Raw genomic sequence first — 14,536 nt, 5'->3', positions numbered from 1 at the left:
TGGGCAGCGCATACTCGTAAGTTGTTTGGAATTCTATTGTTTAGAAGATTTGACTATTCCTCCCCATTTAGCTATGTATGTGAGTATTCACTTATATCATTATAGAATCATGGGTATTTATTTTATATTTGGGGTGATATAGCAATGCTACCTTATTGGGCACAAATTGTTTTGTCTTTGGCCATTTGAAACTCAGAAAGAGCTGAAACTAAAAGTCGGCACTTGTGTCCCTTTGACATATTCCCTCAGTATAATTTGTTTTTATTTTATTACCTAATAAAGTTCCATGGGTTTTGACAAATGCATAATGTCATGTATGCCCCATTAGGCATCATACAAACTAGAGTCACCACCTAAAACAATTCCCTGTGATTCGCCTGTTTAACTCTTTATCCCCCTCCCCTCTACCTGGCAACACTGATTTTCATACCATCTCTCTAGTTCTGCCTTCCCCAGAATATCATATACTTGAAATCATGGAGTATGTAGATTTTTTCAGGATGGCTTCTTTTACTGAGCAATATGCACTTAAGATTTCTCCATATCCTTTTGTGGTTTGATGTCTCATTTCCTTTTATCACTGAATAATGTTTCATTTTACGGGTGCACCATAGTTTGTTATCATTAACCTATGGAAAGGCAGTTGGGTTGCTTCCATTTGGGGTGATTACAGTAACACCGCTATAGACATTTATATGTAGATTTTTGTGTGGACAGAATTATAAAATTAGTTGGTTAACTGCTTGCAGCAGGTTGACGCACTGTCCAGTATGACTATGTTAGCCCCCCGACTTGTATTGAATTTATGGGGGTGACACTGGTCAACAAAAACAGACAGGTTTCAGGCACACAATTCTATAACACATCATCTATACACTGTACTGTGTGTTCATTACCCACGTCAAGTCTCCATCACCGCTTATCCCCCATACCCTCCTCCACCTCTCCCTACCCCCCTCCCAGCAATGACCACACTGTTGTTTGTGTCAGTGAGTTTTTTCTCATTTTGTTCCCCCCCGACTCAATCCTCCCGCCCACCACACCCAGCCCCCCGCCCCCAATAACTGCCAGCCTGCTCTCTATGAGTCTGTCTCTATTGTGCTTGTTAGTTCATTTCGTTCTTTAGATTCTTCTTGTGAGTAAAAACATGGTACTTGTCTTTCTCTGACTGGATAATGCTCTCTAGGTCCATCCATGCTGTCACAAAAGATAAGATTTCCTCCTTTTTACAACTGAGTAGTAGTGCATTGTGTAAATGCACCACAGCTTTCTTATCCATTGATCTGCTCATGGGCACTTGGGCTACTTCTGAATCTTGGCTATTGTAAATAACGCTGCAGTAAACATATATATTCTTTCTGATTAATGTTTCAGGTTTTTTGTTTTTGTTTTTTATAAATTCCCAGAAGTGAAATCACTGAGTCATAAGGCGGTTACATTTTTAATTTTTTGAGGTAAATTCCTATTGCTTTCTACAGTGGCTGCACCAGTCCGCAATCCCACCAGCAGTGCACAAGGGTTCCCTTTTCTCCACACCCTCGCCAGCACTTGTTGTTTGTTGATTTGTTGATTTGTTGATGACAGCCTTTCTGACAGGTGTGAGGTGATATCTCATTGTGGTTTTAATTTGCAGTTCTCTGATGATTAGTGATGTTGAGCATCTTTTTGTATGTCTGCTGGCCATCTGTATGTCTTCTCTGGAGAAGTATCTTTTCAGGTCCTTTGCCCATTTTTTAAATTGAACTGCTTTTTCCTTGGTCTGAGTTTTATAAGTTCTTTATGAATTTTGGAGAGTAACCCTTCTTAGATGTGTCATTGGCAAATATGTTCTCCCATTCAGTGAGTTGTCTTTTCATTTTGTATTTTCAGTTTTCTTTGCTGTGCAAAACCTTTTTAGTTTGATGTAGTCCCCTTTGTTTACTTTTTCTTTTCTTTTCCTTGCACAAGGCAAAATATCAGAAAAAATATTGCTGCAAGAAATATCCGAGATTTAGCTTTGTAAGAAACGCCAGACTGTCTTCCAGCATGGCTGTGCCATCTTGCATTCCCAGGAGCAATGGAATGTTCCTGCCGCACTGCGTTCTCGACATCATGTCGTGTCACTTTTTTGGATTTTAGCCTGTTTATTAGGTATCCAGCAGGATCTCATTGTTTTGTTATTTTTTAATGTGCAATTTCCTGATGGCAAATCATGTGAGCATCCTTTCACATGCATATTTTCCATATGCTTATTCTCTGTTTAGATCTTGTGCCCATTTTTTAATTGGGCCCCGTTTTATTGTTTCTTAAGCGTCCTTTATGGAGTTTGGACACAAGGCTTTTATCAGATACGCGCTTTGCAAATATTCTCTCCCAGTCTGTGGCTTGTCTTTTTATTCTCTTAACAGTGTCTTTCTCAGGATATGTTTTGATTTTAATGAAGTCCACTATTTATGTCTATAATTTGCTTTGACTTCATTTTGGCGAAAGATGCCAAGTCTGTGTTTTGTTTCATATTTTTGCATATGGAGATGCAATTATTCCAGCACCATTTGTTGGAAAAGTTTACTGTTCCTGCATTGAATTGCCTTTGCTCCTTTGTAAAAGACCAGTTAACTATATTTGTGTGAGTTTATTTTGGGGGTCTTTATTTTGTTCCATTGATCTGTGTGTCTGTAGTTTCACCAACACTACATTGTCTTGATTACTCAAGCTTTATACTAAGTCTTGGAGTCGATTAATGTCAGCCCTCTAACGTTATTCTTATTCTTCAATATCACTGATTATTCTATTTTTACTTCCCACACAAATTCTAGAATCAATTTGTTGAGATCTACAAATAGCTTGTTGGATTTTCATTGAGATTGCATTAAATCGACAGATTAAGTTTGGAAAAACTGACATGTTAAAAAATGTCAAGCCTTCCAATTAATGAACACAGAATATTTCTCTGTTTATTTAGATATTCTTTGATTTCTTCCATCAGAGTTTTACATTTGTCTGCAGAATGGTCTGGTTTATACTCTGTTATGTTTACACCTATTTTATTTTTCACTGCTATTATAAATGGCACTGTGTTTTTTAATTTCGGATTCTAATTGTTAGTTGCTGGCATATGGGAAAGCAATTGACTTACATATTAATCTCATGTCCTGCAACTTGCTATAATTGCTTTTTAGTTCTAGGAATATGTTTATTCTTTGGGCCTTTCTTCACAGACAGTTGCGTAAACTGTGGAAAAAGACAGTTGTCTTTCTTTCTCCCCACCTGTATGCCTCCTGTTTCCTTTTCTGACTGCACTAGCGAGGACTTCGGCAAGCGGGCGGATAGCTGTGATGCTCCACTACCGGTGCCCACTCTTCGGGCAAAGGATCTAGTTCCTGACACAGTGTAATGCTAGCTCCAGGTTCTTTGTAGATGTTCTTTATCAAGTTGAGGAAGTTCTTCTTTAGGTATTTTGTGGGGTTTTTTGTTGTTTTTTTAATGACTAAAATGTCACTCCTGAAAATAAACAACTATAGGAAATTTATCAGAAGAATCCCAGTGAGATGGTACTCTATTCTTATGAGAAAGGAAAAAGGCCCCTCAGCCCCCCTAAAATATATATATCTTTTCTTTGTAATTTTTTACCTGAGGATAATTTCCCATTGATTTTTAAATAGAGATAGAGTGGAAGGGAGGGAAAGAGAAAGGAGGGTGGAGAGAGAGAGACATCGATGTGAGAGAAGCACATCAACTGCTTACCTCACACATGACCCAACCAGGGCCAGGAATTAATCCTGCAACCCAGGTACATGCCTTTCACTGGGAATTGAACCTGAGACCCTTTCCATCTTTGGGCCAACGCTCTAACCACTGAGCAAAACCGGCCAGGGCGCTATATATATATATCTCAAAACCTAGCTCATTGCCCTCTTTCTTCATAAAGCTCATAAAATGATGGGCTGACTGGGTGACAGCCCCTCCCCCTTCAGTTAGATCGGATCTCCACATGCATTGTAGTCGAGTTTGGTCTTCAGGAAGGAGGCTCCCTTTCAGCCTCTTTATTCTCCCTTGCAAAATCCAAAACCTTTATACAGTATCTTGTAGGCCCAATTCTGTTCAGCACCTGCTTCTTAAATATACTTTTTCCTTCTCCCTTTCTCCTGAGATGCCTAGACAGGCACAGAATCCTGGTTTTGGAATCTAATACTTATCAGTTATATAGCTGGGGTTGTTTCTTCTTTTGATCTTCAGTTTCCTATGAGACACTAATTCTCTTCTTTCTTTATTCATTTTTTTTTTTTTTACCTATTTACTAGTTTTGAGTACTAAAATAAAACTGATGTAAAGTATCTGACACATGGTAAGCTTTCAATAAATGTTACTTTTCTCCTCCTGTAAAGCATTTTAATATGCCTCCATTTAATGAACCAGAAGTGTAATGATGGAAATTTTAGATTCTGTGGCAATTTTGTAAATATGTTATTTTTAAGCTATTTCATCTCTCATCACTGATCAAATAATTCACTTAAATAGATATGAGTATCTTTTATATAAAGATATGTTTTTAAAATAAGGTCATATGCATTTGTCTACTGATTTGGGCTGTTTCCAGATCTTAGTTATTGTAAACAGTGCTGCTACAAACATGAGGGTATATATATATCCTTTCTGATTGGTGGTTCAGGCTTCTTAGAGTATATTCCAAAAGTGGGATAATTGGGTCAAATGGCAGTTCAATTTTTAATTTTCTCAGGTAACACCATATTGTTTTCCATAGTGGCTGCACCAGTCTGCATTCCCACCAGCAGTGTACTAGAGTCCCCTTTTCTCCACACCCTCGCCAACACTTGTTGTTTGATGATTTGTTGATGGCAGCCATTCTGACAGGTGTGAGGTGATACCTCATTGTTGTTTTAATTTGCATCTCTTTGATGATTAGTGATGTTGAGCATTTCTTCATATGTCTCTTAGCCATTTGTATGTCCTGTTTAGAGAGGTGTCTACTCAGCTCCTCTGCCCATTTTTTAATTGGGTTCTTTGTCTTCCTTTTGTTGAGTTGTATGAGTGCTCTATATATTTTTGAAATTAACCCCTTATCTGATATATCATTGGCAATTATGCTCTCCCATACAGTGGGTTGCCTTTCCATTTTGATATTGTATCTTTTGCTGTGAAGAAACTTTTTAGTTTGATGTAGTCCCATGCTGTGGTACATATACACAATGGAGTACTGCGCAGCTGTAAGAAAGAAAGATCTCTTATCTTTTGAGATGACATGGAGGGACCTGGAAAGTGTTATCCTAAGTGAAGCAAGCCAAACAGAGAAAGACAAGTATCATATAATCTCACTTATTTATGGAATATAATGAACATAACAGTCTGAAGAATGGGGTAGTTCCAGAGATGTGGAAGTGGGGTACAGACTGACAATCCCCAGAAGAGGGCATGGTGGGGGAGAGATAAACCACAGAACTTATATGCATGTATGCATGAACAATGGACATGGACAACAAAGCTGGGGACAGGGCGGGGAGGGAGGAGGAGGGGGGAATCAGTGGGGGAAAAAGGAGAAACATCTGTAACAAAAATAAATAAATTAATTTTAAAAAAAAAGAAATGATAATTATAGTAATCAAGAGATTAGTTACCTCTATGGAGAGGAATACACAGTGAATCTGAACAGTTTCTAGTAATATTATAGTTCTTAAATTAGGTGGCAGGTGGTTCATTTTATTATTAAGCCTTTCTATACTTTATATCTAGTGTATGGATTAAATATCTATGCAAGATTTAGAAAAATAGGGGCACAAAATGGAATTTGTAAATAATGACTTTTCTTATGCAAAATATTCTCAATATAACATTCAACAATAATTTAAAGAAAAAATAAAATAAGGACATATTTCTCTGAAAACATACAGAAATAACTATAATACAGCTTGATAAATATATATGAAAACAATGAGGTCAGTGCATGGGGCAGAACATTTTTCATAGAGAGGTGGAAACATAGGAAAACAAAACTGTCATCTTTGCACGTGAAAATAAGCACATTGTATATTAATGCAGAGGTCTGTAAAGTCATCTTCATGACATTGGCTCTCAGCTCAGTGATACTGAAGCGCAATGTGAATGAGGCTGAAGAGAAATGTGCTGGTCAGCTATGGAAGTGAGGAACGTGGGAATTTAAAGGGGCATTGCCACAGTGCCTGAAATCTCTGCCCAGGAAGAGGTGCAGAACCCAGGATTTCCCCTGTGACTTCCTGTTGTGAAGAAGGATGAATCTGGTTGAGCTGACATGGTAACAGTCAACTCATGAATGTCCCAACACCCTGTTCTGGTTTCACGCTGCCTACATCACCTTCTGATTGGTAGCAGGCTTTCCAGAGACTCTGCCTACAGGGAAAACTTATGTTTGATAAACTGGAGAAGGGAATTAGAAGTTTCCTTTGAAAGAAAAAAAGAAATAGATTTTGGCATTTTAAGTTTGTTTATTCGTAGCACGAGGTTCTTTTCATATGAATCTGTTCTTAAGAAGTGAAATGATCTTAGAATGCCAAGAAATAAGATTTTAAGCTTTCAAAGACTAATAAAATCTTATGAACATTTTTAGGGTAAAGCTACTCTTTAGTCTTTTGATGATTTAATTTTTTGGCAAGAGCTGGACCAGGAGGCAATACCTGTCGGACAGAAGGAACTGGGGGACAGTGTGAGCACGTTCAGGGGTGCTGGTTGCTGGGAAAAGGAGTGAGAGTTTAATTGCTCTGAGGGGCAGGGAAGCCGGAGTAGAAAGTGAGATATAGAGAGCAAAGCAGGCTGGAAACACAGGTTAAGGGCAGAGAATGAATGAACTTACCTGCCAGGTAAAGGACTATGGACAATATGAAGTTTTTCCAGGACCATTTCTGCTAAGGAATGATATGACCCATGCTTTAGTTATCTACTGCTATGTCACAACAGCATTAAAATGTATTGGCTTTCAGGGGTGGGCAACCTTTTTTCTGCCAAGGGCCATTTGGATATTTATAATCTCGTTCGAGGGCCATACAAAATTATCAACTTAAAAATTAGCCTGCTAGCCTGGTCGATGTGGTTCAGCCATTGAGCATCGACCCATGCACCTAGAGGTCGCTGGTTTGATTCCTGGTCAAGGCACATGCCCAGTTTGTGGGCCTGATCCCCAGTAGGGAGCATGCAGGAGGTGACCAATAGATGTTTTCTCTCACTGGTGTTTCTCTCTCCCTCTCCCTTCCTCTTTCTCTAAAATCAATAAAGAATAATAATAATAAAAAGAGACTGAGTTTTAAAAAATTAGCCTGTTATAATCGGTGAGGCATGTGATGTTAGCTGTCCATACACGCCCCTCGGGCCGGACATTCCCCACCCCTGCAACAGTCAGAAACACTGGGAGAGATGGTTCATTGGGACCATCATCCTCTGGCATTATGACCAGTCCTCTGGTTGGGATAAAGTTCCAGTGGCAGGATGGAGAATGGACTGGGTCAGAAAGAGACCTGAGGATGGAAGACCAATGGAAAGACACACTTGCATAGGCAGGAATCCGCACAATTCTACACCTGTGACAGCTGTAGTCCTCAGGGTATCCTGTGAGATGAGGAAAGCAATAATAAGGGTATATTTCTTTTGACCCATAGTAATCAAGTATCTGTTTTTTCTATCCCTTAGAAGTATAGGGAGTCACAATTTAAAAAAATAACTGGATAAAACAACCATACGTTTTATGTAAAAATGTTCAGATTTCTCCAAACTATTGTTGGCTTTGTTTATTGTTTGATTGTTACTTTGCTTTACCTTTGCCACATTTTTATTCCCCTTCATAGTCTAACCCACTGAGTTGCATCCCCTCCCCCTGGGCCAAGAGTGTATATAGTAACCTCAAATCTGAAAAACTCTTCAAAAGTAGACATGACAGCCCAGGATGGTTTTGCTCAGTGGTTAGTGTTGACCCATGGATGGCCCGAAGGGTTAAGGGTTCAATTCCAATCAAGGGCACCTACCAGGGTTGCAGGTTCGATCCCTAGCCCTGGTTGGGGTCATGCAAGAGGCAACCAATTGATGTGCCTCTCTCACAACAATGTTTCTCTCTCCCTCCCTGCCTCCCTTCCACTCTCTAAAAAAATCAATGGAAAAATATCCTCTGGTGATGATTAACAAGTAAGTAAATAAATAATAAATAAATAAAATAGGATGTATGAAGATGATCACAAGAATATTTTCTTTAACACTTTCACAATCAGTGTTATCCGTGAATCTTCCTTAGTAATAACTCACTAGCCTAGGTGAAAATAAATTTACAGTCCTGGAAAGCTTAGTGTAAAAGTTCTAAGTCATTTGAGTAAGCAGAACATGCTCAGTATCGAACAGGTTCAAAGCCCACACTGCTAATAAGTAGCTTGGTGATCTGTGGCCAGTTACTTAGCCTTTCCCGCTCACCAGGAGCTCTCTTCATCTACAGGATGAAGGGATTAGACTTGGTGATATTTAAAATCTCTCCCAGCTTCCATATTATATCTTTTATAAGCATTGACATTCCTTGTAAACTTAATCTCTTTTCCATATGTTCATTTCAGTATTTTGGTTCTGTTGGTATTAGAATCAACAAAATCTGGATTTCACAGGCTAATGAGACCAAAAACCAGAAATCAGGAAGAACTGAAAATCTCATAAAATGCTCAAATTCATGTCAAAGATGCTGTGGTTACCCACAGTCAGGGAAGGTTTTGGATGAATGCCCAAGGGCAAACACAGGATTTAGAATCCCTGCTATTATTCTTAATAAATTTTTCCAAGTGGTAATACTCTGCATTTGTGTCACATATAATACTTTGTTTCTTATTTTAGAAGTTTGAAATATATCTTATTTATATTTACATACACTAGAAAAAAATCATAAGAGGTCTTCATATAGGTGTGGCTAGAACCAAGTTTTGACATGGATTAAATATAAGATATGCAATAAGGGATATATATATGTATATATTCATTTTTTTCTTTATTCATCACAAATTCTTTGAATGTTTACTATGTGCCAGACAATATGCTAATTGGTATGAATAGAAAGATAATTAAATTCTTGCTCTCAGAGTAATCATATTTTAGGGGAAGATAGAGAAAATACAAAATAATGTGATAACAGGCATTATGGGGTACCTAAAGAGAGAACATCTGATTGGAACCTGTCATATTAAGAGAGCTGCCTGGAGAAGCTACATTCTAGCTGGGGCAAATTGGAGGTTAATAGAGTGGTCTATATATATAGACAGGAAATCATACAAAAGTCCAAAGACCAAGAAGATTATGTTAGAAATCTGGACAAATTTCAGCCTAAGCTGAGTATAGAATACAGTGTGGGGGAATAATGTAGAATTAGACTGGATTGTCATTAATGAAAACCCTGAAGGATATGGTTATCCATGATAAGAACATCTCATTTAATTTTGAAGGCAATGGGAAACCACTAGACAGACATCTTTAGATGAACATTGACATGACTTAGAATGTTTACAATGGCTAAAGTGAAGTGTATAGAATCAAAATAGGATAATTCTTAAAAGAGTCACAGGCAACATATTTAGAAGGAAAGAAATATAATAAGTTAATGTAGTTTGATACATAGGGTTGTGACAAGTGGCATTCAAGGGATATAAAAGACTCTGAGTCATTAGTGTACATTGAATCAATAGGATTTGGTGATGGATTTGATGTGGAGAGATTTAGAAACTTATTAGGTTTGACGCTCAACTTCCCATTGTAAGCACCTGGATGAGGGGTAGTTAGGTGAGCACAGATTTAAAAAAGAAGCAGCAGCAGCAAACTGTGACTGTAGATGAGACTAGGGCTTCCGTTTTAGAAGAGTTATGTCTTTGGAGTTCATGTGACCTCTAAGTTGAAATGTCAAAGAGGCAGCTGGTGGTGGTAATTTCAGACTTAGAGAGAGGTTTGAGCAAAAGAAATAAGGTAGTAGGTCAACATAAACAGTAATGATGAAGACACTAAATGCTTATTTAGAACTTACTATATCCTAATGACTATTCTAAATACTTGACTCCTTACAAAAAAAACCCTTTGGTACAGGTATTATTTCTATTCCCACTTTATAGAGGAAAAAACAAAGACACAGAGAGGTTAATGAGAGCATCATGACTGAACCCAGACAGCCTGGCCCCAGGGTTCATGCTCTCAACCACCAAAGTAACTGAAGCTACAGGAGGATTAATATATGACCCAAGGAAAATATGTGGAGTGACGACAGAAGCAGCCTCAGCGAGGACCCAGGACTGCAAAACCACCAAGATTTCAGACATTGGAACAGAAAGAAAAAGAAAAGAGATTTAAAAAAAAAAAAAGGAGAGAGAGGAAAATTGTGTCTATATTACCATAATGCAAAGGGAAAAGCACATTCTCAGTCAGTGCTATCAGATTCTGCCCAGCAGGCGATGAACATGACTCCTGAAAGGCTCTCATTGGGCTCGAAACATACTGAACCCAGCTGTGAAGTCTTACCCATCCTGCTGAAGGGTTCCGCTCATGTTTCATGGTCCAGTGATTGTCTGCCTGGGTTCTGTGCATCAGAGTCCCCTGGATGCTTTTTAGATATGCAGATTCCTATAGCTCCAACACAGACCCAATGACCTAGAAACTTTTGGGGTGGAGAGGAACATATACAAACTTTTAAAACTCTGCAGGAGATTTTGATGCCCATCCAAAGTTTATAATCCGCCCTCTTAGTCCCTAGGAATCACTGATCACATGGTGACAGTGACATTGTTACATCCAAGTTTTAGAGAGGTGTCTTGGGTGGTTGGGGGAGTCATTGAGGCCAAACAATAACTAAGAGATCTGGATAGTCCAATCTTTGGGAGACACTTCTCAATCTGAACCGAGATTATAGCTACTGTTCGATTTTCTCATACCTTTTACCATCTTGAGGAAGATTCTCCCTTGTATACCTAGTCCCTGATACGCTGTTGTCTTTCCAACATGAAAAAGCTTTCATGTTGAGTTTGAAATGACTGAGTCTGGCAGTTACGAAGTTCAAAAAGGAACTAACATAGCCCCAGACATGGCTGGAAATAAAAGGCTTCCCTGCACTGTGCTGTTTAGTTAGAAATGCGCTATATATTTGGTTTTTGCTGCTTAGAGATGATACCTTAATGTGTCTATAATTCTCAAAGCATTGACAGAGGGGTTCTATTTGGAAGTGTTGGGTGGGTTTATTTTTTTATTTATTACAAAGAATGGGGGGGGGGGGAGGCCTTGTTTTCTTTCCTGTCTGCTGCTTTTCAAAAAGCCTTAATTGAGCACAGCTGTGATGTGGCCCAGCGCTAAAGCCGGGAAACAGGGTTTTGGTAATTCGACATCGCCAGAGCGCTTCTTAGATGTCGTGGTGAGAGTACCAAGGACAGTATCGCTGAGATCAACTGGGAAGGAATGGATTTAACTCACTAAACTATTTCAGAAGATGCCCATTTCAAAAGGATGCTGAAGAAGAACCCGTTTCTCCAAGCTGTCAGGATGCAGCAAACTGAAAAGCCACAAGCGCAAGAAAAGAAGGAAAAAGCGAGTGGACGCCACAGAGGAAAAGGCTGCTGTTCCGAGCGGGATGTTTCCCTCTCTGTGTTGTGGCCGCCAAGTACGACTTCAGATTTTCTTTTTGTTTAAGAACAATCTTTAGATAATGTCTGCAGTGGGAATGTGGCCAGTGATGAAGTGCTTGGACTCTTGGACCAGGTTCTTAAGCACGTTGCAGTGATGCAGTTCAGGAAGAGGGTTTTTTGTGTTTTGAAGAGTTACAATGTCAACAGATGTTACAGCTAATAGCAGCCCTATGCCACACACATCCTTTCCCACTGCCACCCTTACCTCCTCCCAGGATTTATTTGGATTACTGACAGAGAGCTCCAACCCCATGGCTGGTTGCTAGCAGCAGAGGAAAACCTTTGCTTTGATTGCCTGATGACACAGCAGTGCCCCTCTATCTGAGGTTTTGCTTGCTGCAGTTCCTGTTACCTAGGTCAACCGTGGTCCAAAAATATTGAAAGGAAAATTTTAAAAAATGAAAACTTGAAAAGGTTTAAATTGAGCATCATTCTGATTTGCATGATGAAATCTTGCTCTGTCCCACCCAGGGAGTGGATCATCCCTTTGTCCAGCATACCCACTCCGCAGGTGCTCCCTGCTCTTCGCTCACTTAGTGGCCCTCTGGGTTATCAGATCTGCTGTCATGGTGTCCAGTGCTTGTGTGCCAATAACCGTCTTTCACTTAATAATGGCCCCAAGGGCAAGATTAGTGATGCTGGCACTTCGGATTTGTGAAAAGGGAGCGGTAAAGTCCTTCCTTCCTTCCTTCCTTCCTTCCTTCTTCCTTCCTTCCTTCCTTCCTTCCTTCCTTCCTTCCTTCCTTCCTTCCTTTCTTTTTTTAAATTGTTTTAGAGAGAGGAAGGGAGAGGGAGAGAGAGATGGAAACATTGATGAGAGAGAACATCGATGGCCACCTCTTGCATGCCCCCTACTGGGGACTTGGCCCACAACCTGGGCTTGTGCTCTGACCAGGAATTGAAACCAGCGACCTCCTGGTGCATGGGTCGATGCTCAACCACTGAGCCACACTGGACGGGCTAAAGTGCTTTCTTTAAGTGGAAAGGTGAGCCCAGTACAATAAGATATTTTGAGAGAGAAACAGAGAGACCACATTCACCTTTTATTACAGTATGTAGTTATAGTTGTTCTATTTTATTAATTATTATTGATATTCTCTTAGTGTGCCTAATTTATACATTAAACTTTATCATGGGTATATATGTATAGAAAAAAACATTGTGTGTGTGTATACATATATATGTGTGTATGCAGTCGTCCCTCGCCACTTTGCGCTTTGACTTTTGTGGCTTCACCCTATCACAGTTTTTTCAAATATATTCATTAAAAAGTTGATTGAGACAGTAAAAATGATACAGCACGCGCTCAGTTATTTGAGTCAATTATACACCTTGTATTACAATAAAAATTTAAATACTGTACGTATGGACTGTTGGCCTACGTATTCGAGCACCCCAGGAATCCTTCAATGCCAGGTGCACCTGCTAGAGTCTGGAATGGATTAACCGTGATAAACGAGGGACGAGTGTGTGTGTGCGTGTGTGTGTGTGTGTGTGTGTGTGTATGTGTATAAATATACTTGGGTACTGTCCATGATTTCAGGCATCACTGGGGGTCTTGGAAGGTATCTCCGGATAAGGGGACTACTGTAATGTACCTGGTCACAGATTCTTGGGTTTGGGTGAACTGCAAAGTGTGCTCAAAATGGTAGTATTTATGTTTCCTATTTTTCAAACAGGCTTCACTGAGGAAACCAAAATATTAAGACTATTTTCATATGTTTTTTCTTCGAAAATTCATCAGTCATTGAGTTCAGTTGGAAAAGCATTTCTTGAGCACATAAAGAATCTCCAGCACTGTGCTATTATGCTGATAACACAAAGATCTACCCCCAGTTGGTTAATGCTTCAGTGCAAGAGTTTGCAAACGGATCTTTATACAATCCAGACAGCAATATTGCAGGCTTCTTCAGCCACATACAGTGTCTGTTGTATGTTCTTTCTTATTGCTTTATAATCATTCAAAGTGTAAAAAACATTCTAGTATCATGGTCATGCAAAAACAGATCCCTGGTTTAATGGATAAATAAATAACATAGAAAAGATGGTTTCATTTGCAAATGAAAAAACAATAGTTTGAGCCATATAAAATTCCAAATAGTCAACCATTTTTATGGAAATTTCATAGGCTTCAACCTATGTTTTAAGTGCAGTCTAGTGCATAATTAAATTCTGGACAATTATATACTTGCTATAACGTTAAATAAACATGCATAGCTGTGCCTGGCAGGTGTGACTCAGTTGGTTGAGCATCGTCACATGCACCAGGAGGTCACTGGTTCAATCCCTGGTCAGGGCACGTGCTTAGGTTGTGGGCTTGATCCCCAGTAGGGGGCGTACATGAGGCAACCTCTCAATATTTCTCAGTCATGGATGTTTCTATCCCTCTCTCCCTCTGAAATCAATAAATACGTATTTAAAATAAATAAATAAATGCATAGGTGAAGAAATTAGTCAATGCTCCTTGGGAGTATCTCATCAGAGAGACACATTTTGACTTTGATTTGATAAGCAGACAGAGAAGAGAGGAGGGATGGAGAGATCTAAGTAGGTAAAACAGAGGGAGCTATGACACCAAGTCCCCACAGTGGGGCTGACACACAGGTGACTATGAATGACATACTTCCGTCAAATTGAGCCAGAGCTCAGGGCCTAGTACAACTTGCTAAGAAGTCTGGGGTCGATCATGCAAGCAACAGGAATCGGAGACCTGACCAGAGGAACGTCGCAGTTCAATCTGTGTTCACGAGAGCTAACCGGACTCAGGGCTAGCTTCTGCCTGAGGCGCCGGGGTTCCCATGAGGAAAAGACGTCTGTTTCCTTCCTAAGTCACTTTCCTTCCCTACCTCAGAAAACAACTCTTTTATATACTGGTTATGTTAGCACGAACCACT

This window comes from Molossus molossus, unplaced genomic scaffold (genome assembly GCF_014108415.1).
Source record: "Molossus molossus isolate mMolMol1 unplaced genomic scaffold, mMolMol1.p scaffold_m16_p_18, whole genome shotgun sequence".
Lineage (NCBI taxonomy): Eukaryota > Metazoa > Chordata > Mammalia > Chiroptera > Molossidae > Molossus > Molossus molossus.
This window is presented reverse-complemented; position numbering follows the sequence as displayed.